This window comes from Ornithorhynchus anatinus, chromosome 1 (assembly GCF_004115215.2).
Source record: "Ornithorhynchus anatinus isolate Pmale09 chromosome 1, mOrnAna1.pri.v4, whole genome shotgun sequence".
Lineage (NCBI taxonomy): Eukaryota > Metazoa > Chordata > Mammalia > Monotremata > Ornithorhynchidae > Ornithorhynchus > Ornithorhynchus anatinus.
In genome coordinates, this window is record NC_041728.1 from 179,348,652 (window position 1) to 179,372,676 (window position 24,025).

Here is a 24,025-nt window from a genome sequence, read left to right on the forward strand (position 1 = left end):
CTGATATAGTAATCAAGGTGGGCCAGGATAAGTGACTGGATTAACGTGGTAGCATTTAGATGGAGAGGACAAGGTGGATTTTACAACGTAGTGAAGATTGAACCAACAGGACTTAGTGATAGATTGAATATGTGGGTTGAATGAGAGAGAGGATTCAAGGATAATGCCACGATCTTGTGAGAAAGGAAGGATGGTAGTGCTGTCTGCAGTAATGGGAAAGTTGGAGGAAAGGCAGGGTTTGGGTGGGAAGTTAAGGAGTTCTAATTTGGATATGTTAAGTTTGAGGCGATGGCAGGACATCCAAGTAGGGATGTCTTGAAGAGAAGAGGAGATGTGAAACTGCAGAAAGGGAGAGAGCGGCGTAGAGATGTAGATTTGGGAATAATCTGCATAGAGGTGGTAGCTGAAACCATGTGAGTGAATAAATTCTCCAAGGGAGTAGGTGTAGATGGAGAATAGAAGGGGGCCCCAAACTGAACTCTGAGGGACCCCCACAGCTAGGGACCTCAAGTGGCCAGAGAGATAAGAGGACAACCAAGAGGTGACAGAGCCGTGGAAGATGAGGTTGGATAATATTTCCAGGAGAAGGGGGCGGTCCACAGTGTTGAAGGCAGTTGAGCGGTCTAGGAGGATTAGGATGGAGTAGAAGCCATTGGATTTGGCCAGAAAGAGATCATTTGTGACCTCTGAGAGGGTGGCTTCGGTGGAATGAAAGGGATGGAAATCTTGTTGGAGGGGATCAAGGAGGGAATGGAGGAGAGGAACTTGAGGCAGTGGGTGTGGACAACTCGTTCAAGGAGTTTGGAGAGGAACGGTAGGAGGGAGATGGGGCGGTAACTGGAGGGAGCTGTGGGGTCAAGGGAGTTTTTTTTAGGAGATGTGGGCGTGTTTGAAAGCAGTGAGGAAGAAGAGTGAACAGTTGAGGCAGCAGTAAGGGAGAGAAGAAAGGAGGAGGCAAATATTTTGATAAGATGTGAAGGGATGGGATTGGATGCTCAGTACGGCATAGTGGGTAGAGACAGCATGGCCTGGAAGTCCGAAGGACTTGGGTTCTAGTTCCGGCTCTGCCACTTGTCTGCTGTGTGACTTTGGGCAAGTCACTTCACTTCTCGGTGCCTCAGTTGCCTCATCTTTAAAATGGGGATTAAGACTGTGAGCCCCAAGTGGTACAACCTGATTACCTTGAATCTACCCCAGTGCTTAGAACAGAGCCTGGCACATAGTAAATGCTTAATAAATGTCATTTAATATAAAAATATAATGCGTAGTGCGAGGAGGTGGATTTTCCTCGTTCTTCCTGCTCGCTGTCATTCCTCTTTGTCTGTGTCTCCCTTTAAATCGTAGCCTCCTTGAGGGCAGAAGTAGATCTGCCTCACTTCTGTCTTCCAGGAATGGTGTGGTGGAAAGAACAAAGGACTCAGATTTTCAGAGGTCTCTCTGAGCCACAGTTTTCTCAACTGTAAAATAGGGATTAAATCCCTGTTCTCCCTCCTCCTTAATAATAATTAATAATGATTATGGTATCTGTTAAATGCTTACTTTGTGCCGGGCACTGTACAAAGCGCTGGGGTGGATACAAGCAAATCAGGTTGGGCACAGTCCCTGTCCCACGTGGGGCTCACGGTCTCAATCCTCATTTGACAGCTGAGAAAACTGAGACATAGAGAAGTGAAGTGACTTGCCCAAGGTCTCAGAGCAGACAAGTGGCGGAGCCGGGATTAGAACCTGTGACCTTCTGACGCCCAGGCTCTATCCACTACTATGCCCTGCTGCTGCCTTAGACGTGTGACTTCATGTGGGATGGAGACTGTGTCCCCACCCCATCGACTGCTCCTCCTCATTTCCCCTTCCCCTCCCCTCAGCACTGTGCTCATTTGTATATATTATTTATTATGCTATTTATTTTGTTAATGAGGTGTACATCCCCTTGATTCTATTTATCGTGATAATGTCTTGTTTTTGTTTCATTCCGTTTTGCTCTGCTGACCGTCTCCCCCGATTGGACTGTGAACCCATCACTGGGCAGGGACTGTCTCTATCTGTTGCCGAATTGTCCGTTCCAAGCGCTTAGTACAGTGCTCTGCACATAGTAAGCGTTCAATAAATACTATTGAATGAATGAATCTGATTGTATTGTGCCTCCAGTGCTTAGTACAGTGTCTGACATATAATAAACACAACATACCATTATTATTATTATAATTAGATGCCAATGGTGCTGAGCACAGTGTTTGGCACATAGAAAGTGCTTAACGACTACCTCTCATTTCAGAGCCTCGCATCCAGGAGGAACTTAATACATTTCATTGATTGATTGATAGATGGACCTGAAATTAATGGGATGAAGTCATCCTCTGGGTTTGACTTCCAGTTGCAGTCACTTGCAGGATTCAGAACTCATTGCCAATCACTTGTAAGATTTCTTAGGTACCAACTACTTGGAAGACACGTAATGATAATGATGATTATTTTGCTATTTTTTTAATGGTGTTTGTAAAGCACTTATGTGCCAGGTACTGTTCTAAGCGCAGGGGTAGAGACATGCTAATCGGGTTGGACACAGTCCCTGTCCCATATGAAGCTCACACTCTTCATCCCCATTTCACAGTTGAGGAAGTTGAGGAACAGAGAAGTGATTTCATTAAGTGATTTGCCCAAGGTCACACAGCAGACGAGTGTGAGAGGAAGGATTAGAACCTGGCCTGGAACACCCTCCCTCCTAACATCCGCCAAACTAGCACACTTCCCTCCTTCAAAGCCTGACTGAAAACTCACCTCCTCCAGGAGGCTTTCCCAGACTGAGCCCCTTTTTCCTCTGCTCCTCCTCCCCTCCCCATCGCCCTGACTCCCTCCCTCTGCTTTACCCCTTTCCCCGCCCCACAACACTTGTGTATATTTGTATATATTTATTATTCTATTTTATCAATGATGTGTATATATCTATAATTCTATTTATAGTGATGCTATTGATGCCTGTCTACTTGTTTTGTTGTCTGTCTTCCCCCTTCTAGGCAGTGAGCCTGTTGTTGGGTAGGGATTGTCTCTGTTGCAGAATTGTACTTTCTGAGCGATTAGTACAGTGCTCTGCACACAGTAAGCACACAAATAGGATTGGTGAATGAATGAACAGTCTAAAAGAGAGAACAGATAGTGTACTACTATTACACTCCTATTACAACCACTACTTCTAGTACTGTTGCTAATAATTATGGTACTTAAGTACTTATTATGTGCCAAGCACTGTTCTAAGTGCTGGGGTAGATACAAGTTAATCAGGTTGGTCACCGTCCCTGTCCTACATGGGGCTCACATCCTTCTTATTAACGAGAAGTTTCCAATTCATAGCGACTCTATGGATATATTTTTCTTCAGAACGTCCTGTCCTCTGCCATAATCTGTTACCTCGCTAGCGGTTCTTTCATTACTGTTGTTATGGTTTCTATCCATGCTATGCTATGCTATGGAGAAGCAGCGTGGCTCAGTGGAAAGAGCATGGGCTTTGGAGTCAGAGGTCATGGGTTCGAATCCCAGCTCTGCCACTTGTCAGCTGTGTGACTTTGGACAAGTCACTTAACTTCTCTGTGCCTCAGTTACCTCATCTGTAAAATGGGGATTAAGACTGTGAGCCCCACGTAGGACAACCTGATTCACCTGTGTCTACCCCAGCGCTTAGAACAGTGATCTGCACATAGTAAGCGCTTAACAAATACCAACATTATTATCCATCTAGCTGCCGGTCTGCCTCTTCCATGTTTTCCCTGGACTTTTCCTAACATTAGTGTTTTCAATCCCCATTTTTTCAGGTGTCTCAGAGAAATCAGCCTTCCAATAGAATATTTACTCCTTTCCAATTAAAAGGTGAATGGAAGACTATCACTGTTTTGTGGCATAATCTGAAAAATGAAATCGAATAATACAGTGATAATGGAGAGACATTATCAGCGTGCTTGTGGAGACAGTACCAAAGAGGGTGAAATTTTCCTACCATTAGTGTTTCAATCCCCATTTTTTGCAGATGAGATAACTGAGACCCAGAAAAGTGAAGTGACTTGCCTAAGGTCACACAGCAGACAAGTGGTGGAGCTGGGATTAGAACCCTTGGCCTTCTGACTCCCAAGTCCAGGCTGTAACCACTACGCCATGCTGCTTTGATGGCTGCTGATGCTGCTAAATATTAGTACTGCTACTGTATCCACAGTGCTTAGAACAGTGCTTCACACAATAGTTAGCACTTAACCAATAACATCATTATTATTACTATTACTTCTACTGAGACTAGTATTACTACTGCTGCTGCTAGTATTCATTCATTCATTCAATAATATTTATTGAGCTCTTACTATGTGCAGAGCACTGTACTAAGCGCTTGGAATGAACAAGTCGGCAACAGATAGAGACAGTCCCTGCCCTTTGACGGGCTTACAGTCTAAGTGGGGGATTAGTAACGTGGCCTAGTGGATAGATCTCAGGTCTGGGAGTCAGAAGGACCTGAGTTCTAATCCCAGCTCTGCCACTTGTCTGCTGTGTGACCTTGGGCAAGTCACTTCATCTCTCTGGGTCTCAATTACCTCATCTGTAAAATGGGGATTAAGATTGTGAGCCCCGTATGCGACATGGACCATGTCCAACCTGATTTGTTATATCTACCCCAGCGCTTAGAACAGTGCCTGACACATAGTAAGCACTTAACAAACACCACAATTATTATTTATTATTATTACTCTTCCTCCTCCTTCTACTGTAACACCTGCTACTATTACTACTATTAGTACGACTCCTGCTACTATATCTGCTAAAACAGCTACTAATTCATTCAATCATATTTATTGAGCACTTACTGTATGCAGAGCACTGTACTAAACACTTGGGAAAGTATAATACAACAATAAACAGTGACATTCCCTGCCCACGGTGAGCTTACAGTGGGGGAGATATTAATATAAATGACAGATGTAAGTGCTTTGGGACTGGGATGGGGGGAAGAGCAAAGGGAGCAAGTCAGGGTGACACAGAAGAGTGTAGAAGACGAGGAAAAGTGGGGCTTAGACCGGGAAGGCTAATACTGTTATTACTATTGGTGCCCTCTCAGGGTCACAGCTGGAGAGTTTCCAGTACACTACCAGTCTCCACTACAGGAGGAAGAGTCAAGCAGAGGCCTACCCATTCCATTCCTAGCTTGGCCAGTGGCTAGTGAGTGGAAGGAAATCAGCTACAGGTCAAAACTCGCCCTAGCTGGGCAGCAGCGACACCGGAGAGAGTCGAGGGCGGAGACTTGAGTTTACTGTGTGGAAGGAGGCGACGGTCAAACCCTTCTGGATTTTGACTGAGAAAACTCTGTGGATCCACTACCAGCACGATGGCAGATGGAGAGTGGGGCCTTCTGGGAGAGATGTGTCCGTGGTCTCACTATGGGTTGGAAATGACTTGACGGCGTAAGACAAGACTTACTACTACTACTACTTCCCATTTGGGAGAATAGATTACACGACATTAGCATCTTCAAAAATAATAATGTTGGTATTTGTTAAGCGCTTACTATGTGCAGAGCACGGAAGCCCGGCTGTAAATATAGGCAGACTTCGATCTTCATTTGTGTTTATCTACGTATATTAGGGAGACAATTCACTCCATCCCCTTGCCCCCCTCTTACCTCACCTTGCTTCTCTCCTTCTCCAACCCGGCCTGCACACTTTACCCCTCTGGTGCCGCTAAACATTCTCACTGGACCTCCATCTCGCCAGTCTCACCACCAACCCCTGGCCCACGTTCTGGAACGCCCTCCTTCCTCAAATCCTCCAGCCAGTGACACTCTCCTGCTTTGAAGCCTTACTGCAGGCCCAACTCCTCCAAGAGGCCTTCCCAGACTAAGCCCCGCTTTTCCTCTTCTCCCACTCCCTTCTGCATCGCCGTGACTTGCTCCCTTTGCTCTTCACCCCCACCCCTTAGTCCCCACAGCACTTGTGTACATATATGTCATTTTATTTATTTATTATTGAGGTCGGTCTCCCCCACTCTAGATTGTAAGCTTGTTGTGGGCAGGGACTGTCACTGTTTATTGTTGTACTTTCCCAAGCACTTAGTACAGTGCTCTGCACACAGTAAGTGCTCAATAAATACGTTTGAATGAATGAAGGTCCAGGGGGTTGTGTATTATTACAGCTTTGGGACTTGCTAAACACTTAAATAGGTGCACAGTACGGTGCAAAATGCTGGGGTAGATGTAATGTAGTCAGATCTGACATCATCCTGGTCTTTCACGGGGCTCACAGTCTGAGTTGGGTGGTGGGGAGGAGACATGGAGCTTATCCCTACATTTGGGGAAACTGAGACACCAAGAAGTCAAATGACAAATCCAAGTTGTCACAGGAGCTAAGGATCATGGCTCATGTTGACGTAAATGTAAAACTAGGTATCGCATAGATAGCCAACCCGATACTCCTGCAATTTATTTACATATCTGTAATTTATTTTTATTAGTCTGTCTCCCCCTCTGGACAATAAGCTCATTGTGGATAGGGAATGTCTTTATCCTATTGATCTATTGGACTCTCCCAAGTACTTAATACAGTGCTCTGCACACAGTTAACACTCAATAAATATGATTAACTGACTTCAGCCTCCGATCCTCCCCATAAAGTGTCCGGACTGCAGGGTCTGGGCCTCGGACAGTCCAACAGTCCGACTGAGGTCCACTGACTACGGGTTGGACAGACCGCCGGTCGTTAACACCTATCGAGTCCTGACCCTAACAATTATAATAATAATTATGGTACTTTTTAAGTGCTTGCTATGTCCCAAGCACTGATCTAGCCACGGGGGTAGATACAAGTTAATCAGGTTGGACACAGTCCACGTCCCACTTGGGGCTCACGCTCTTAATCCCCATTTTCCAGAAGAGGGAACTGATGCCCAGAGAAGTGACTTGCCAAGGTCACACGGCAGACACCTGGTGGAGCCCAGATTAGAACCCAGGTCCTCTGACTGCCAGGCATGGGCTCTATCTGCTAAACCACGCTCCTTCTCCCTCGGTCCCCTGTATTCTCTCCTCACGGGTGAGAAGCTGAGATCAAAATTGCACCCTCCAGAGCTCCTCAGCCATGAGGATAAGCTTCTCGGCGATTTCTGGACCTCAGTCGGACGGACCGGGCTCTGTGCCGATGACTTAAGTGTAAATGATTCAGAGCCAAGCGGGGTGAAATTGCCTCACCCGATCCAGCCGGGGCTCAAAAATCCAGGGAACGAACGCTCGAGGCGAAACACATTGAGCTTTTATCGGACTTCAAACTGCGGGGAGTGGGGCAAGGCATTGGAGTGAGTCAGAGGTGTCCAGCCTGCCGGCATCTCATCCGGAGCTCTTGAGGGTCAGCTGGAGGCCGGGGGCCAAGGGGAGGTCAGTTGGAGGCTCTTGGGGGGCCGAGGGGGAGATGGGGAGAGGTCAACTGGAGGTTGGGAGGGCCAGGGGTGGAGGGGGCATGGAGGGAGGGGATTGTCTTCTACCCCAATAAAAGAAGCAGCTTGGCTTAGTAGATAGAGCCCAGGCCTGGGAGTCAGAAGGACCTGGGTTCTCATCCCGGCCCTGCCACTTGTCTGCTGGGTGACCTTGGGCAAGACACTTCACTTCTCTGTTCCTCAGTTCTCTCAGTTTTGAAATGAGGAAGAGTGCGAGTCCTATTTGGGACAGAGACTGGGTCCAACCTGATTAAGTTGTATCTACTCCAGAGCTTAGAATGGGGCTTGGCACATAGTGCTTAACAAATACCATAATCATTATTTTTAAAATGTCACCTAATGTGTGCACTTTTGGAGAGAGGCATATTGTGATAAGGGTGTGTGTGTGAGCGTGCACACTGGGTAGAATATTAATAATAATTATAGTATTTAAGTGCTTACTATGTGCCAGGCACTGTACTAAATGCTGGATCGAATCCAAGAAAATTGGGTTGGACACAGTCCCTGTCCCACATGAGGCTTGCAGTCTTGACCCCCATTTTCCAGATGAGGGAACTGAGGCCCAGAGAATGAAGTGACTTGCCCAAGGTCACACAGCAGATGAGTGGCAGAGTCAGGATTAGAACCCATGACCTCTGACTCCCAAGCCTGTGCTCGACTCACTATGCCATGCTCCCACATGCCAGAAGTGATTGGGCAGAGAAGCAACGTGGCCTCGTGGAAAGAGCTCAGGCCGGGGAGGCGGAGGACCTGGGTTCTAATTCTTGCTGCACCACTTGCCTCCTGGGTGACTTTGGGCAAGTCATTTCACCTCTGTGGGCCTCTGCTTCCTCATTTGTAAAAAGGGGATTTGATACCTGTCCTCTCTCCTCTTTAGACTGGGAACCCCATGTGGGACAGGGACGTCGTCAGTCCTGATTAACTTGTTTTTACCTCAGTGTTTAGAACAGCACTTGTAGATGCTAAGTGCTTAACGAATATGATAATAATCATGAAAATGATTTTGGCAGTGGAAAAGATCCATTTCTGACCAGAATGTCAGTGAGTCAAGCCAACACTAATTGGCAATGAAACACAATCATCTAATATTATTATGAATCATTCAGTGCTTACAGTGTGCTAAGGGTTAGAACGGTCACAAAGTTATGAGATTGGAGCCGGTCCTCACCCCATACAGGGCTCGCGATCCACCTTATCCCCATTTTCCAGATGAGGAAACTGAAGCTCAGAAAGGTTAGGTGACTTTCTCAAGGTGACTCAGTGGGCCTGTGGGGTGATGGGGCTCAAACTCAGATCTCCTAAACTGTAAGGCTGTTAGGCTTTTTTTAAAATGGTATTCATTAGGTGCTTACTATGTGCCAGCCACTATACTAAGCGCTGGGGTAGATACAAGTTTATCAGATTGGACACATTCCTGTATGTCAGGACTCCCTCACAGTCTCAATCTCCATTTTAACAGATGAGGTCACTGAGGCACAGAGAAGTGAGGTGACTTGTCCAAGGTCACACAGCAGAGAAATGGAGGATCTGGGATTAGAACCTAGGTCCTGTGACTCCCAAGCCCAGGCTCTATTCACTTGGTCAAGCTGCTTCTTTGCCTTCAGTTACTTGGATCTTTCAGGATGAATAATGGAATCCAAGGGGCCCTTTGTGGCTCATTAAAAACAATAATAATAATAATTTATGGTATTTAAGTACTTACTGTGTGCCAGGGACTGTACTGTGCGCTGGGGTGGATCCAAGCAAATCAGGTTGGACACAGTCCCTGTCCCACGTGGGGCTCCCGGTCTCAATCCCCATTTTACAGATGAGGTAACTGAAGCACAGAGAAGTGAAGTGACTCATCCAAGGTCACCCAGCGGAGAAGGGGCAGAGCCGGGATTAGAACCCATTACCTTTTGACTCCCAGGCCCGGGCTCGATCCACTATACCATGCTGTAGTAGCCTGACTGCCGCCTGCTGTGGATGTAGTCTACTTGTGATCTGGACTTGAGGTGCTGGATGGAAAGCAGCATGGCCTAGTGGATAGACCTCAGGCCTGGAACTCAGAAGGATCTGGATTCTAATCCCGGTTTCGCCACTGTCTGCTGTGTGACCTTGGGCAAGTCACTTTACATCTCTGGGTCTCAGCTCCTCATCTGTAAATGAGAATTCAACACCAGTCCTCCCTCTAATTTAGACTGTGAGGCCCATGTGGGACTTATTTATCTTGTACAACTCGTGTGCAGGGAATACATCTGGTATATTGTTTTGCTGCCCTCTTCCAAGGGCTGAGGGGCCGATGGATTGCAGGGGGAGGGCTGAAGTGCTGATAATAATAATAACAATAATAATAGTGGTATTTGTTAAATGCTTACTGTGTGCCAGACTGTGTGCTAGGGTGGATATAAGCAAATTGGGTTGGACACAGTTCCTGTCTCACATGGGGCTCACAGTCTCAGTCCCCATTTTTAACAGCTGAGGTCACTGAGACCCAGAGAAGTGAAGTGACTTGCCCAAGGCCACACAGCAGGCAAGTGGCAGAGCCAGGATGGGATGAGGGGCTGATGGGATGAAGAGGAGCATGGAAGCAGCAGCATGATACAGGGGCTAGAATACAGGCCTGGGAGTTAGAAGGTCATGGGTTCAATTCCGGCTCTGTCACTTGTCTGCTGTGTGACCTTGGGTGAGACTTCACTTTTCTGGGCCTCAGTGCCCTCATCTGTAAAATGGGGATTGAGACTGTGAGCCCTACATGGGACAGGGACTGTGTCCAATCCTATTTGCTTGTACCCACCCCAGTGCTTGATACAGTGACTGGAACACAGTAAGTGCTTAACATATACTACAATTATTATTATTAGGAGGGTTGAGGGGCAGCAGTAGTAGGACATGGGGTGATGGGATAAGGGGGAGGATTAGGGGCAGTAGCGAGAGAGCTGAGGGGCTGATGGGATGAGAGGGTTGAGGGGTGAAGAAGAGGACTGAGGGGATGAGGAGGAGACCTGAGATGAGGCAATGAGAGGGCTGAAGGGCAGATGGGATGAGGAGGAGGCCTGAGAGGAAGCAGCAAGAGGGCTGAGGGGCTGATGGATGAAGAGGAGGACTGAGGGGCTGTTGGGATGAGGAGGATTGAGGGGCTGAAGAGGAGGACTGAGGGGATGAGGAAGAGACCTGAGGGGCAGCAGGGCGAGGACTGAAGGCCTGAAGGGATGAGGAGGGTTGAGGGGGCAGCAGGGGGAGGGCTGTGGGGCTGATGGAATGAGGAGGAAGAGGGCTGAGGTCAACAGCGAGAGGGCTGATGGGATGAGGTGGAGGCCTGAGAGGAGGGCTGAGAGGCAGCAGCGAGAGGCCTGAGGGGCTTGGGATGAGGAGGGTTGAGGGGCTGAAGAGGAGGACTGAGGAGATGAGGAGGAAACCTGAGGGGCAGCAGGGGGAGGCCTGAGGGCCTGAAGGGATGAGGAGGGTTGAGGGAGCAGCAGGGGGAGGGCTGTGGGGCTGATGGAATGAGGAGGAAGAGGGCCGAGGGACAGCAGCAAGAGGGCTGAGGGGCTGATAGGATTAGGAAGAGGCCCGAGGGGCAGCAGCGAGAGGGCTGAGGTACTGATGGGATGAGGAGGAAGAGGGCTGAGGGGCAGGGGGAGGGCTGAAGGGTGATGGGTTGAGGAGGAGCCTGAGGGGCAACAGCGAGAGGGCTGAGGGGCTGATGGGATGAAGAGGAGGCCTGAGGGACCGAGGAGCAGCATGGAGAGAAACTACGATGGGGAAAATGAGGGGTCAGTCAGGGAAGGCCTCCTGGAGGAAGGATGATTTCTGAAGGGCTTTGAAGAAGGGGAGAGCACTGGTGTGTTGGATATGAAGGTGGAGGGAGCTCCAGGCAGGAGGGAGGATGTGAGTATTTGTTGGTATTTGTTAAGTGCTTACTATGTGCAGAGCACTGTTCTAAGCGCTGGGGTAGATACAGCCCGTCAAAGGGCGGGGACTGTATCTGTTACCGATTTGTACATTCCAATCGCTTAGTACAGTGCTCTGCACATAGTAAGTGCTCAATAAATACTCTTGAATGAATTCAGGGTAATCAGGTTGTCCCACGTGAGGATCACAGTTAATCCCCATTTTACAGATGAGGAAACTGAGGCACAGAGAAGTTAAGTGACTTGCCCACAGTCACACAGCTGACAAGTTGCAGAGCGGGGATTTGAACTCATGACCTCTGACTCCCAAACCCGTGCTCTTTCCACTGAACCACGCTGCTTCTCTGAGTATGAGAGAGTGAGTATGGGGTTAATGGTGAGAAAGAACAGATCCAAGCAGCTTGACCTAATGGAAAGAGCCCGGACCTGGGAGTCAGAGAACCCAAGTTCTAATCCCGGCTCTGCTACTTGTCTGCTATGTGACTTTGGGCAAGTCACTTAACTTCTCTGCTTCAATTACCTCATTTGTAAAATGGGGATTAAGACTGAGTCCCTTGCGGGACAGGGACTGTGTCCAACCCGATTGCCTAGTAGCTAATCCAGCGTTTAGAACAGTGCTAGTCCCATAGTAAGTGTTTAGCAAATACCACAATTATTTTTATTATTATAATTCATCTGTTTCATCCCCAGCGATTTACACCAGTCTCCCTTTGACACCCCTGCTCTTTCTCTTCCTCGCATTATTTGTCAATCATTTTCATCTGTCCGCCTTAATTGATTGTCAGGTCCTGGAGAGCCACGAACCCGTATATGACTTCTGCTGCCCAGTCCTAGCATGCTCAATAAAGTGTTTCACACATAGTAGGTGCTTCAGATAAATACCATTGATCATGATGAGGCTGTGATGACAATAATAATAGTAATAATGTTGGTATTTGTTAAGCGCTTACTATACGCAGAGCACTCTTCTAAGCGCTGGGGGTAGATATAGGGTAATCAGGTTGTCCCTCGTGGGGCTCACAGTTAATCCCCATTTTACAGATGAGGCCACTGAGGCACAGAGAAGTGAAGTGACTTGCCCACAGCCACACAGCTGACAAGTGGCAGAGTGGGGATTCGAACCCATGACCGCTGACTCCCAAGCTCTTTCCACTGAGCCACGACAATGGTAAGTCCCTATCTAAAGTGACTCTGAAACATATGCTGAAAAGGGGACTGATAATAATAATAATCATTCAATAGTATATTGAGCGCTTACTGTGTGCAGAGCACTGTACTAAGCGCTTGGGAGAGAATGATAGAACGATATTCACTCATTCATTCAATAGTATTTATTGAGTGCTTACTATGTGCAGAGCACTGTACTAAGCGCTTGGAATGGATAATTCGGCAACAAATAGAGACAATCCCCGCCCATTGATGGGTTTACAGTCTATATCCGGACACATTCCCTGCCCACAATGAACTTACCGTCTAAAGGAGGAGAGAGAGCCCGAGCTTGGGGGTCAGAAGATGTGGGTCCTAATCCTGGCTCTGCCGCTTGTCGACTGTGTGATTTTGGGCAAGTCACTTAACTTCTCTGTGCCTCAGTTATCTCATCTATAAAATGGGGATTAAGACTGTGAGCCCCACGTGGGACAACCTGATTACCTTGTATCTACCTCGGTGCTTAGAAAATTGCTTGGCATATAGTAAGTGCTTAACACATACCATCATTAAGAGAAATAAATTAGCGATAGTAATGGTAATTGGTAAGTTTACTAAGTGCCGAGCTCTACTAAGCACTGGGTTAGATACAAGTTTATCAGATGCCACATAAGGCTCACAGACTAAGTAAAAGGGAGAACAGGGATTGACTCCCTATTGCCCACTTAAGGAAACTGAGGCCCAAAGAAGTGAAATGACTCAACCGAGGTCATGCAGTGGACGAGTGGTGGAACTGGGATTAGAACTCGGGTCATCTTAGCCCCAATCCCGAGCCCCTTCCACTAGACCACGCTGCCTGGATGCAAACCATGTAGACCCCATCACCACCCCTTTTAGAACCCGTCATATGAACGCATGCGTGTGACCCATGGCTCAGCCTGTCCGGTGCTCTCGGACCAGCCGGGGTTGGGGTCAGGCCACCGGGGAAGTGTCACCCCGCATCCCCCCCCCGAGCCCCCAATTAATCAGTGGTATTTATTGAGCGCTTACTATGTGCAGAGCACTGTACTAAGCGCTTGGGAGAGTACAATACAACAGAATTGGTAGACACATCCCCTTCCCACAAGGATGAAGCAGCGTGGCCTAGTAGATAGCACGAACCTGGGAGTCAGAAGGACCTGGGTTCTAATCCTGGCTTCACCACTTGTCTGCTGTACGGCCTTGGGCACATCAGTTCACTTCTCTGGGCTACAGTTCCCTCATCTGTAAAATGGGGATTAAGACTGTGGCCCCATGTGGGACAGGGACTGTGTCCAACCTGATGATCTTGAATCTACCCCAGAACTTAGTACAGTGCCTGGAACATAGAAAGCGCTTAAAAAATACCATCACTATTATTACTAGTGAGAAGCAGCGTGGCTCAGTGGAAAGAGCACGGGCTTTGGAGTCAGAGGTCGTGGGTTCGAATCCCAGCTCTGCCACTTGTCAGCTGTGTGACTGTTGGCAAGTCACTTCTCTGGGCCTCAGTTACCTCATCTGTAAAATGGGAATTAAGACTGTGAGCCCCACGTGGGACAACCTGATTCCCCTGTGTCTACCCCAGCACTTAGAACAGTGCTCTGCACATAGTAAGCGCTTAACAAATACTATTAATCTGTTTTTTTCAACCTCTTCTGTCCCCGAGGCTCCCCGCCGCTCGCCCTTGGGGGCCCGATCTGGGGTTTAATTACCCTGAGAGCTGGAAGGTCTTCCAGGAATCTCGCTCACCACGGGGCCGGTCCATTTTCTCTGAAACAGGTTTATCCACGTCTCCCTTCTGGGACAGAAGCGTTTCTCATGCCTCGTAATCAGGTCTTTGGGTTTCCTTTTCTTTATTTAATTCCCAGGGTGTAATTCCACTCTCTCCTACCTCTCTTCTGCTCCAGCCCCAAAACGGGGACATCCAGAGGCCCTGGGAAAACAGGTCTAGGGGAATTAACACTTATGTCCGTATTTGTAATCAGTGCAAAGCACTGTACTAAATGCTTGGGAGAGTACAATATACCAACAAACAGACACATTCCTGCCCACAGTGAGCTCACTATCTAGAGGGGGAGACAGGCTTTAATATAAATTATTCAATAAATAGATAAATACATTACAGATATATACAGATATATGCATATGTGCTGTGAGGATGGGAGGAAGGATGAATGAAGGAGCAAGTAAGAGCAGCAAAGAATGGAGTGGGAGAAGAGATAATTTTGGTATTTGTTAAGCGCTTAACTATGTGCCAGGCACTGTACTAAGCACTGGGGTGGATACAAGCAGATCGGGTTGGACACAGTCCCTGTCCCACGTGGGGCTCACAGTCTCAATCCCCATTTTACAGATGAGGGAACTGAGGCCCAGGGAAGTTAAGTGACTGGCCCCAAGTCACAGAGCTGACTAGTGGCAGATCCGGGATTCGAACCCATGGCCGCTGACTCCCAAGCCCGGGCTCATTCCACTGAGCCACGCTACTTCTGAGATGAGGGCTTAATAATAATTATGGTATTTGATAAGTGCTTAATTACGTGCCAAGCACCGTTCTAAGCGCTGGGGTAGATACAAGGTAAGCAGGTTGTCTCACGTGGGACTCATGGTTTTACTCTTCATTTTACAGATGAGGTAACAGAGCCACAGAGAAAGTGAAGTGGCTTGCCCAAGGTCACAGGCTTCTTGGAGCAGGCGAAATGGGGATTAAGACTGTAAGCCCCATGTGGGGCAGGGATCGTGTCCAACCCTATTTGCTTGTAGCCAACCCAGCACTTAGTATAGTGCCTGGCACATTGTAAGTGCTTAACAAATACCAAAATTATTATTATTATTAATAACAAGCCCCTTCCCTTGAATACAGCCCCCCAGCAGGCCAAAGTCAGGCCAGCCGAGCCCATAGGCCTCGCCTGGAACTAGAAGAAGTTGCCAAATTTGTCTCTGGATGCCAGGTGGCCATCTTGATTTCTCACCTTCACCGGGCACTAAGAATCTCCATGTTCTTAGTACAAAGTGCTTAGCACTAAGTACAGAGCTTTGCACACGAGAAGCAGCATGACATATTGATTCAATCGTATTTACTGAGTGCTTGCTGTGTGCAGATCACTGTACTAAGCGCTTGGAAAGTACAATTCGGCAACAGAGACAGTCCCTACCCAACAATGGGCTCATAGTCTAGAAGGGAGGAGACAGATAAAACAAGGCAAAACAAGCAGACATAGAAGACAGGCCTGGGAGTCAGAAGGTCATGGGTTCTAGTTCTGCTCTGCTACTAGTCCACTGGGTGACTTTACCTCATTTGTAAAATGGGGATTGAGACTGTGAGCCCCACATAGGACAAGTGACTGTGTCCACCCTGATTTGCTTATATCCACCCCAGCACTTAGTACAATGCCTGGCACAGAGTAAGCTCTTATTACCGCGATTATTACAGAAAGCACTCAATAAATATGATTGAATTGAATGAATATTCTCTCTCACCTTCATCCTCAGGCTTATATTCATCTGAGGGATTTTAGGGGCTCTCCCAAGTTTGCACCTCAATTCAGGGGCACGATCCATGGTAGAGTTTGAATTCTCCACAGGTCAAGTTCATTCAATCTTATTTATTGAACATTTACTGTGGGCAGAGCGCTGTCCTAAGCACTCCGGTGAGGACAATAGAACAGACACTTTCCCTGTCCACTATGAGTTTACAGTCTAGAGAGGGGGAGATGGGCATTAATAGAAATAATTAATTGACAGATATGGACCTAAGTGGTGTGGGGCTGGGAGCGGGGGATGAATAAAGGGAGCGGGTCAGGGAGACGCAGAAGGGAGTGGGAGAAGAGGAAAGGAGGGCTCAGTCAGGGAAGGCTTCTTGGAGGAGATGGGCCTTCAGGTGCATCTTCCCGGTTAGAGTAGAAGCTCCTCATGGGCAGGAAATGGTTCACTGGCTTGTTTTGAATTTCTCAAGCACTTAGTACAGTTTAGTACGCTCAGTGGAGTTTCAATACATGCCACTGTGATTATTATTATTATTCTTATAGTATTTGTTAAACGCTTACTACATGCCAAGCACTGATCTTTATCATCATCATGAGTGGTATTTGCTGAGTGCTTACCTTGTGCAGTGCACTGTACTAAGCGCTTGGTACAGTGCGATACACTCAGTGGGTTGGAGTTCCTCAAGGGTCAGTTCTTGGCCCTCTTCTGTTCTCCATTTACACTTCCTCCCTCGGTGAACTCATTTGCTCTCACGGCTTCGACTACCATCTCTACGCGGATGACACGCAGATCTACATCTCCGCCCCTGTCCTCTCCCCCTCCCTTCGGGCTCGCGTCTCCTCCCGCCTCCGGGACGTCTCCGCCTGGATGTCGGCCCACCGCCTAAAACTCAACGTGAGCGAGACCGAGCTCCTCATCTTCCCTCCCGAACCCGGTCCTCTCCCAGACTTCTCTATCACCGTGGATGGCACGACCATCCTTCCCGTCTCTCGGGCCCGCGATCTCGGTGTCATGCTTGACTCGTCTCTCTCGTTCACCCCACGCGTCCTATCCGTTACCAAGGCCTGCCGGTTTCACCTTTACAATATCGCCAAGATCCGCCCTTTCCTCTCCACCCAAACGGCTACCTTACTGCTATGGGCTCTCGTCATATCCTGGCTAGACTACCGTGTCAGCCTTCTCTCTGACCTCCCTTCCTCCTCTCTCGCCCCGCTCCGGTCTATTCTTCACTCCGCCGCCCGGCTCATCTTCCTGCAGAAACGATCTGGGCGTGTCACTCCCCTTCTTAAACAACTCCGGTGGTTGCCTATCGACCTCCGCTCCAAAGAAAAACTCTTCACTCTAGGCTTCGAGGCTCTCCATCACCTCGCCCCTTCCTACCTCTCCTCCCTTCTCTCTTTCTACCGCCCACCCCGCATGCTCCGCTCCTCCGCCGCCCACCTCCTCACCGTCCCTCGGTCTCGCCCATCCCGCCGTCGACCCCCGGGCCGCGTCCTCCCGCGGTCCCGGAACGCCCTCCCTCCTCACCTCCGCCAAACTGATTCTCTTTCCCTCTTCAAAACCCTACTTAAAACTCACCTCCTCCAAGAGGCCTTCCCAGACTGAGCTCCTCTTCTCCCTCTACTCCCTCTGCCACCCCCCTTTACCTCTCCGCAGCTAAACCCTCTTTTCCCCCTTTCCCTCTGCTCCTCCACCTCTCCCTTCCCATCCCCATAGCACTGTACTCGTCCGCTCAACTGTATATATTTCCATTACCCTGTTTATTTTGTTAATGAATTGTACATCGCCTCGATTCTATTTAGTCGCCATTGTTTTTACGAGATGTTCTTCCCCTCGACTCTATTTATCTCCATCGTTCTCGTCTGTCCCATCTCCCCCGATTAGACCGTAAGCCCGTCAAACGGCAGGGACCGTCTCTATCTGTTGCCGACTTGTTCATTCCAAGCGCTTAGTACAGTGCTCTGCACATAGTAAGCGCTCAATAAATACTATTGAATGAATGAACATGCCACTGTGGTCATAATCATCAGTAGTATTTAACAAATTCATACTGTTGCTCCAACTCATGAAGCAAAAGCTTATAATTCTAAAACATGATGTTCTCCTGAGATGCAGCATGGCATAATGGTTAGAGCACTGGCCCAGGAGTCAGAAGGTCATGGGTTCTAATCTTGACTCTGCCTTTTGTGCGCTGGGTGACCTCGGGCAAGTCACTTCACTTTTCTGGGCCTCAGTTCCCTAATCTGCAAAATAGGGATTCAATACTTGTTCTCCCTTCTACTTAGATTGTGAGCCCCATGGGGGACCTGATAATCTTGTATCTAACGCAGTGTTTAATACAATGCTTGGCACACAGTAAGTGCTTAACAAATGTAATTATTATGATTACTGTGTTCTCTCTGACCCTCTGGGGTGAGTTTCCCAGAAGCTCCTCTGAGAAACTGTTGGCATCGGGAATGATAGTTGTTGGAATCTGCCCTTAAAACGCTCAATTAAACATGGGACTCACAGTCTCAATCCCCATTGGACAGATGAGGTCACTGAGGCCCAGTGAAGTGACTTGCCCGAGGTCACCCAGCAGACAAGTGGTGGGGTGGGGATTAGAACCCAGGTCCTCTGACTCCCAGGCCCATGCTCTTTCCACTAGGCCATGCAGCTTTTCATAAAACAACCATGAAACTCAGAGTAACAACTTGAAAATCCAAGAGGTTATTTGCTCCGGGGCAACCTTCTAATGTCAAGTTAAACTCCGCAGCTGAATCTGGTGCTCGAACTATAAACCTCAGAAAATGACGATGGTGGTGCTTGGGAGGAGGGGTGTTATTAATGAAAATGTTGACAGACCTTTAACTTTAGTAACGCTGCTGGCTATAACTTTCAAAACAGGCTTTCTGCACTTGAGAATTTATTAGCTGCAAATTTGCTATTTGCTTCTTTTATAGAGAAGGCCCGATGTGGTCTTAAGAAACAAAGTGACTTCTTGCTCTCTTTCTTTGTCTTTCTCTCTCGCTCTCTGTCCCCCTCTCTCCTCTTTTTCTTTCTCCCTCTCTCTCTTCTTTTCTTTCCTTTTCCATCTCCGTTGTCTCAAACGTTCCCTGCCACTCCCCCAATTTTTTGGAGGCCTTCCAACTCTTTCTCTTCTCTCCTTTCCTTCTTTGTTTCCTTTTTTCCTTTCTTTCTTCCTTCCTTTCCTTCCTTCCTTCCTTCCTTTCACTCTCGCTTTCTCTATTTCTCAATCTTTTTCTTTCTCCCTTCTTTCTCTTTCTTTCTATCTCTTTCTTTCTCCCTCCTTCTTTCTTTCTCTATTTTCCATTTCCTTTCTCTTCTTTTGGGCCTTTCCCCCATGATCATCCACCAACACCCCTAACCACAAAGTGATTCAAACAAGGAAAATAATCATTATTATGGCGTGGCTCAGTGGAAAGAGCCCGGGCTTGGGACTCAGAGGTCATGGGTTCGAATCCCAGCTCTGCCACTTGCCAGCTATGTGACGTTAGGCAAGAGGAGGAGCGTGGCGCAGTGGAAAGAGCACGGGCTTTGGAGTCAGGGCTCATGAGTTCAAATCCCAGCTCTGCCACTTGTCAGCTGTGTGACTGTGGGCAAGTCACTTAACTTCTCTGTGCCTCAGTTCCCTCATCTGTAAAATGGGGATTAAGACTGTGAGCCCCACGTGGGACAACCTGATTCCCCTGTGTTTACCCCAGTGCTTAGAACAGTGCTCTGCACATAGTAAGCGCTTAACAAATACCAACATTATTAAGTCACTAACTTCTCTGTGCCTCATTTACCTCATCTGTAAAATGGGGATTAAAATTCTGAGCCCCACATGGGGCAACCTGATCACCTTGTATCCCCCCAGCGCTTAGAACAGTGCTCTGCACAAAGTAAGTGCTTAACAAATACCACCATTATTATTATTTATTAAGCACTTAAATCTATACATTTTGCTGTATGCACTTGGATCTGTGACCTTTGGGCATTCGGTATTCGCTCCACCCTCAACCCCATAATATTTATATACATATCTGAATTTGTTTATATTCCTTAAGGAAACAGCGTGACAGTGGATAAAGCGTGGCCTGGGAGCCAGAATACCTAGGTTCTAATCCCTGCTCCACCACTTGCCTGCTGTGTGATCTTCCTCATCACTGAAAAAACCTGTTCTTCCTCCCCCTTTAACTATGATCCCTTTGTGGGACAAGGACTGTGTCCGAACTGATGATCTTTCCTTCATTCAATTGCATTTACTGAGTGCTTACTGTGTGCAGAGCACTGTACTAAATGCTTAGAACGTACAGTTCGGCAACAAATGATCTTGTATATAATCCAGCACTTAGTGCTTGACACATTTTAAGCGCTAAGAAAATACCATAAAAAAATTTTCTGTCTCCTCCTCTAGACTGTGAGTTCACTGTAGAAAGGGAACATGTTTCCCAACTCTGGTGCACTGAACTCTCCCAAGTGCTTAGTACAGTGCTCTGCGTATATGGAAGCGCTCAATAAATACTATTTATTGATTGAATGAATATATATACATATAATTATTTTGTTAATGAAATGTACATCGCCTTAATTCTATTTATTTGCTATTGTTTTAATGAGATGTTCATCCCCTTGATTCTATTTATTGCTATTGTTCTTGTCTGTCCGTCTCCCACGATTAGACCGTAAGCCCGTCAGAGGGCAGGGACTGTCTCTATCTGTTACCGATCTGTACATTCCAAGCGCTTAGTACAGTGCTCTGCACATAGTAAGCACTCAATAAATGCTATTGAATGAATGAATGAATATAATAATAGTAACTATGCTATTTGTTAACTCTTAACTATGTGCCAGGCACTAGTCTAGGCACTGGGGTGGATATGAGCAAATTGGGTCACACACCGTCCCTGTCCCACGTGGGGCTCGCCATCCCAATCCCCATTTTATAGACGAGGTCTCTGAGGTTCAGAGAAGTGAAGTGACTTGCCCAAGGTGGCACTGCGGACAAGTGGTGGAGCAAGAATTAGAACCCATGACATTCTGACTCCCAGGACGTGCTCTATCCACTACGCTATACTACATACATAGTTCATTTATAGCTGCCTTTTATATTCCAAGTAGACGCCACTGACAGTAAAGTTGACCTGTGGGTTTGTGCTTGGCCCCCTTCTTGAGTCGTTGTGTTTGATGTCTGTAGTGCCTGGAGAGGCTTAGCTGACAGAGCCCGGGCCTGGAAGTCAGAAGGTCATGGGTTCTAATCCCGGCTCGGCCACACATCTGCTGTGTGACCTCGGGTGAGTCACTTCACTCCTCTGGGGCACAGTGACCTCATCTGGAAAATGGGGATTAAAAGCGTGAGCCCTGCGTGGGACAGGGACTGTGTCTAACCTGATACCTTGTATCTGCCCCAGCGCTTAGAATCATGTTCGGCACGCAGTAAGTGCTTAACAAGTACCATGATTATTAGTATTATTACTATTACTACTACAGATATTGCTACTATTACCTACCCCTTCTACGGCTACTACTGCTACGAATGCTGTTGCTACTGCTCCTAATCCTAACAGGTCATGGGTTCTAATCCTGGCTCCGCCACTTGTCACCTGTGTGATTGGGCAAGTCAATTAACTTCTCTGAACCCAGTTACCTCAGTGGTAAGAGCAAGGGCTTTGGAGTCAGAGGTCATGGGTTCAAATCCCGGTTCGGCCACTTGTCAGCTGTGTGACTTTGGGCAAGTCACTTAACTTCTCGGTGCCTCAGTTACCTCATCTGTAAAATGGGGATGAAGACTGTGAGCCCCACGTGGGACAACCTGATTCCCCCGTGTCTTCCCCAGCGCTTAGAACAGTGCTCGGCACATAGTAAGCGCTTAACAAATACCAACATTATTATTATTATTATTATCTGTAAAATGGGGATTAAGACTGGGAGCCCCAGGCGGGACACCCTCATTACCTTGTATCTACCCCAGTGCTTAGAACAGTGCTTGGCACATAGTAAGTGCTTAACCACCATCATTATTATGATTATTTCATTATTATTATTGCTACTACTTTTATTACAAATACAACCTCGGCTATTATTACAGTTACTGCTACTATTAGAAAATGGGGATGAAGATGGTGAGCCCCGTATGGGACGGGGACTCTGTCCAACCCGATTTGCTTATATCTGCCCCAGCGCTTAGTACAGCTCAGTACAGCGCTGGGAAAGCAGCGTGGCTCAGTAGAAAGAGCCTGGGCTTCGGAGTCAGAGGTCATGGGTTCGACTCCCGGATCTGCCACTTGTCAGCTGTGTGACTATGGGCGAGTCACTTAACTTCTCTGTGCCTCAGTTACCTCGTCTGTAAAATGGGGATTAACTGTGAGCCTCGCATGGGACAACCTGATTACCCTGTATCTACCTCAGCGTTTAGAACAGTGCTCTGCACATAGTAAGCGCTTAACAAATACCAACATTGTTATTATTATTACAGTGCCTGGTACATAGTAAGCGCTTAACAAATACCAGAATTATTATTCTTATTGCTACTACTGTTATTACTATTACTTCTACCGATTCCACTATTACTACTATTATTATTAGTACTACTCTTTCTGTTATTACTGTTACTTCTACCGATTCCACTATTACTACTATTATTATTAGTACTACTCTTTCTATGAATACTAGTACTCACTAGCCCATCTTCCTTAGCGGAAGTCTCGGTCTGGAGAAGCGATGACCAGGTGACCCCTGAAGGGTCTACCAAACCCCGGCTAACCGGGGGCCCGAAGCCGATCGCGTCCGGCCTCAGAAGCTCTGAAGAGCTGGAAACCCCTCTCTCTCTCTTCTCTGGGAACAAAGCAGGGCTTTGGGGTTTTAAGAGAGAAGGGATTTTCTTGGGCTTCACCCAGCGTTTCCCAAACCACATTTTAATGAGTTAAGTGTCAATGAATCAGACACACATGGCTTAAATTTCTCGTGAAATACGCCAGGCTTCCAAAGCCAAGGGGAGAAGACTCCTGGAGCCAACCCAGCTCGAGGGTCTTGTCAACCCCAGGGGGTCTGGAGAACTGCTCGGGGGAGGGGGCCCGGCTGCCGGCCTGCAATTCCACAGCCGCCCCACGTCCACCCTAACCTCGCTCCCAACTCTTCCTTCCCAGCTCCCACCTCCCCTCTCTGCTCCCACATTGTTTCCCCGCTCCCATCCCTATCCCTGCTCTGACAGTCCTCCCTCCTCACACCCTCCTCCCTGGTCCACCTCATCCTTCTCACTCCCACCCCCTCCTCCCCACTCCCACCATCCTCCCCACTCTCATTCATTCATTCATTCATTCGTGTTTATTGAGCGCTTACTGTGTGCAGAACACTGGACTAAGCGCTTGGGAAAGTACCATGCTGCAATACAGAGACAATCCCTGCCCACAACGAGCTCACAGTCTAGACGGGGAGACAGGCATCAGCCGGGATTAGAACCCATACCACCCTGTTCCCATTCCCACACCCTCCTCCCGATTCCCTGCTCCAAATCCCCTCCCGGGCCCCACCCGTTCCTCCCCGATCCCGTCCCCATCTTCACCCCCCTTCCTCCCGAATCCCACCCCTTCCTCCCCAGTGGAGTACTGGCTAGAACCCCGGGCCTGGGAGTCAGAAGGTCATGGCTTAATAATGATAATTATTATTATGGTATTTGTTAAGTGCTTACTATCTGCCAAGCATTGTTCTAAGTGCTGGAGTAGATGCAAAGTAGTCAGGTTGTCCCACGTGGGGCTCAAAGTCTTAATCCTCATTTTCCAGATGAGGTCACTGAGGCCCAGAGAAGTGACTTACCCAAGGTCACATAGCAGACAAGGGGAGGAGCCGGGTTTAGAACCTATGACCTTCTGACTCCCAGACCCGGGCTGTTGCCACTAAACCCTGTTGCTTCTCCCATGCTGGTTCTCATCCTAGCTCTGCCACGTGTCTGCTGTATGACCCTGGGCAAGTCCCTTCACTACTCTGGGCCTCAGTGACCTCATCTGGAAAATGGGGATTGAGACTGGGAGCCCCACATGGGACAGGGACTGGGTCCC

The 24,025-nt window shown here is 47.9% G+C and overlaps 1 non-coding gene across 1 annotated transcript; it reads left to right on the top strand.

Annotated features, from left to right (window-relative positions):
• Positions 1-5,079: 5,079 nt before the first annotated feature.
• On the top strand, positions 5,080-5,217 carry LOC114816171. Its single transcript, XR_003763943.1, has one exon. It is a non-coding gene; the product is annotated as a small nucleolar RNA SNORA7 (small nucleolar RNA).
• Positions 5,218-24,025: the final 18,808 nt, after the last annotated feature.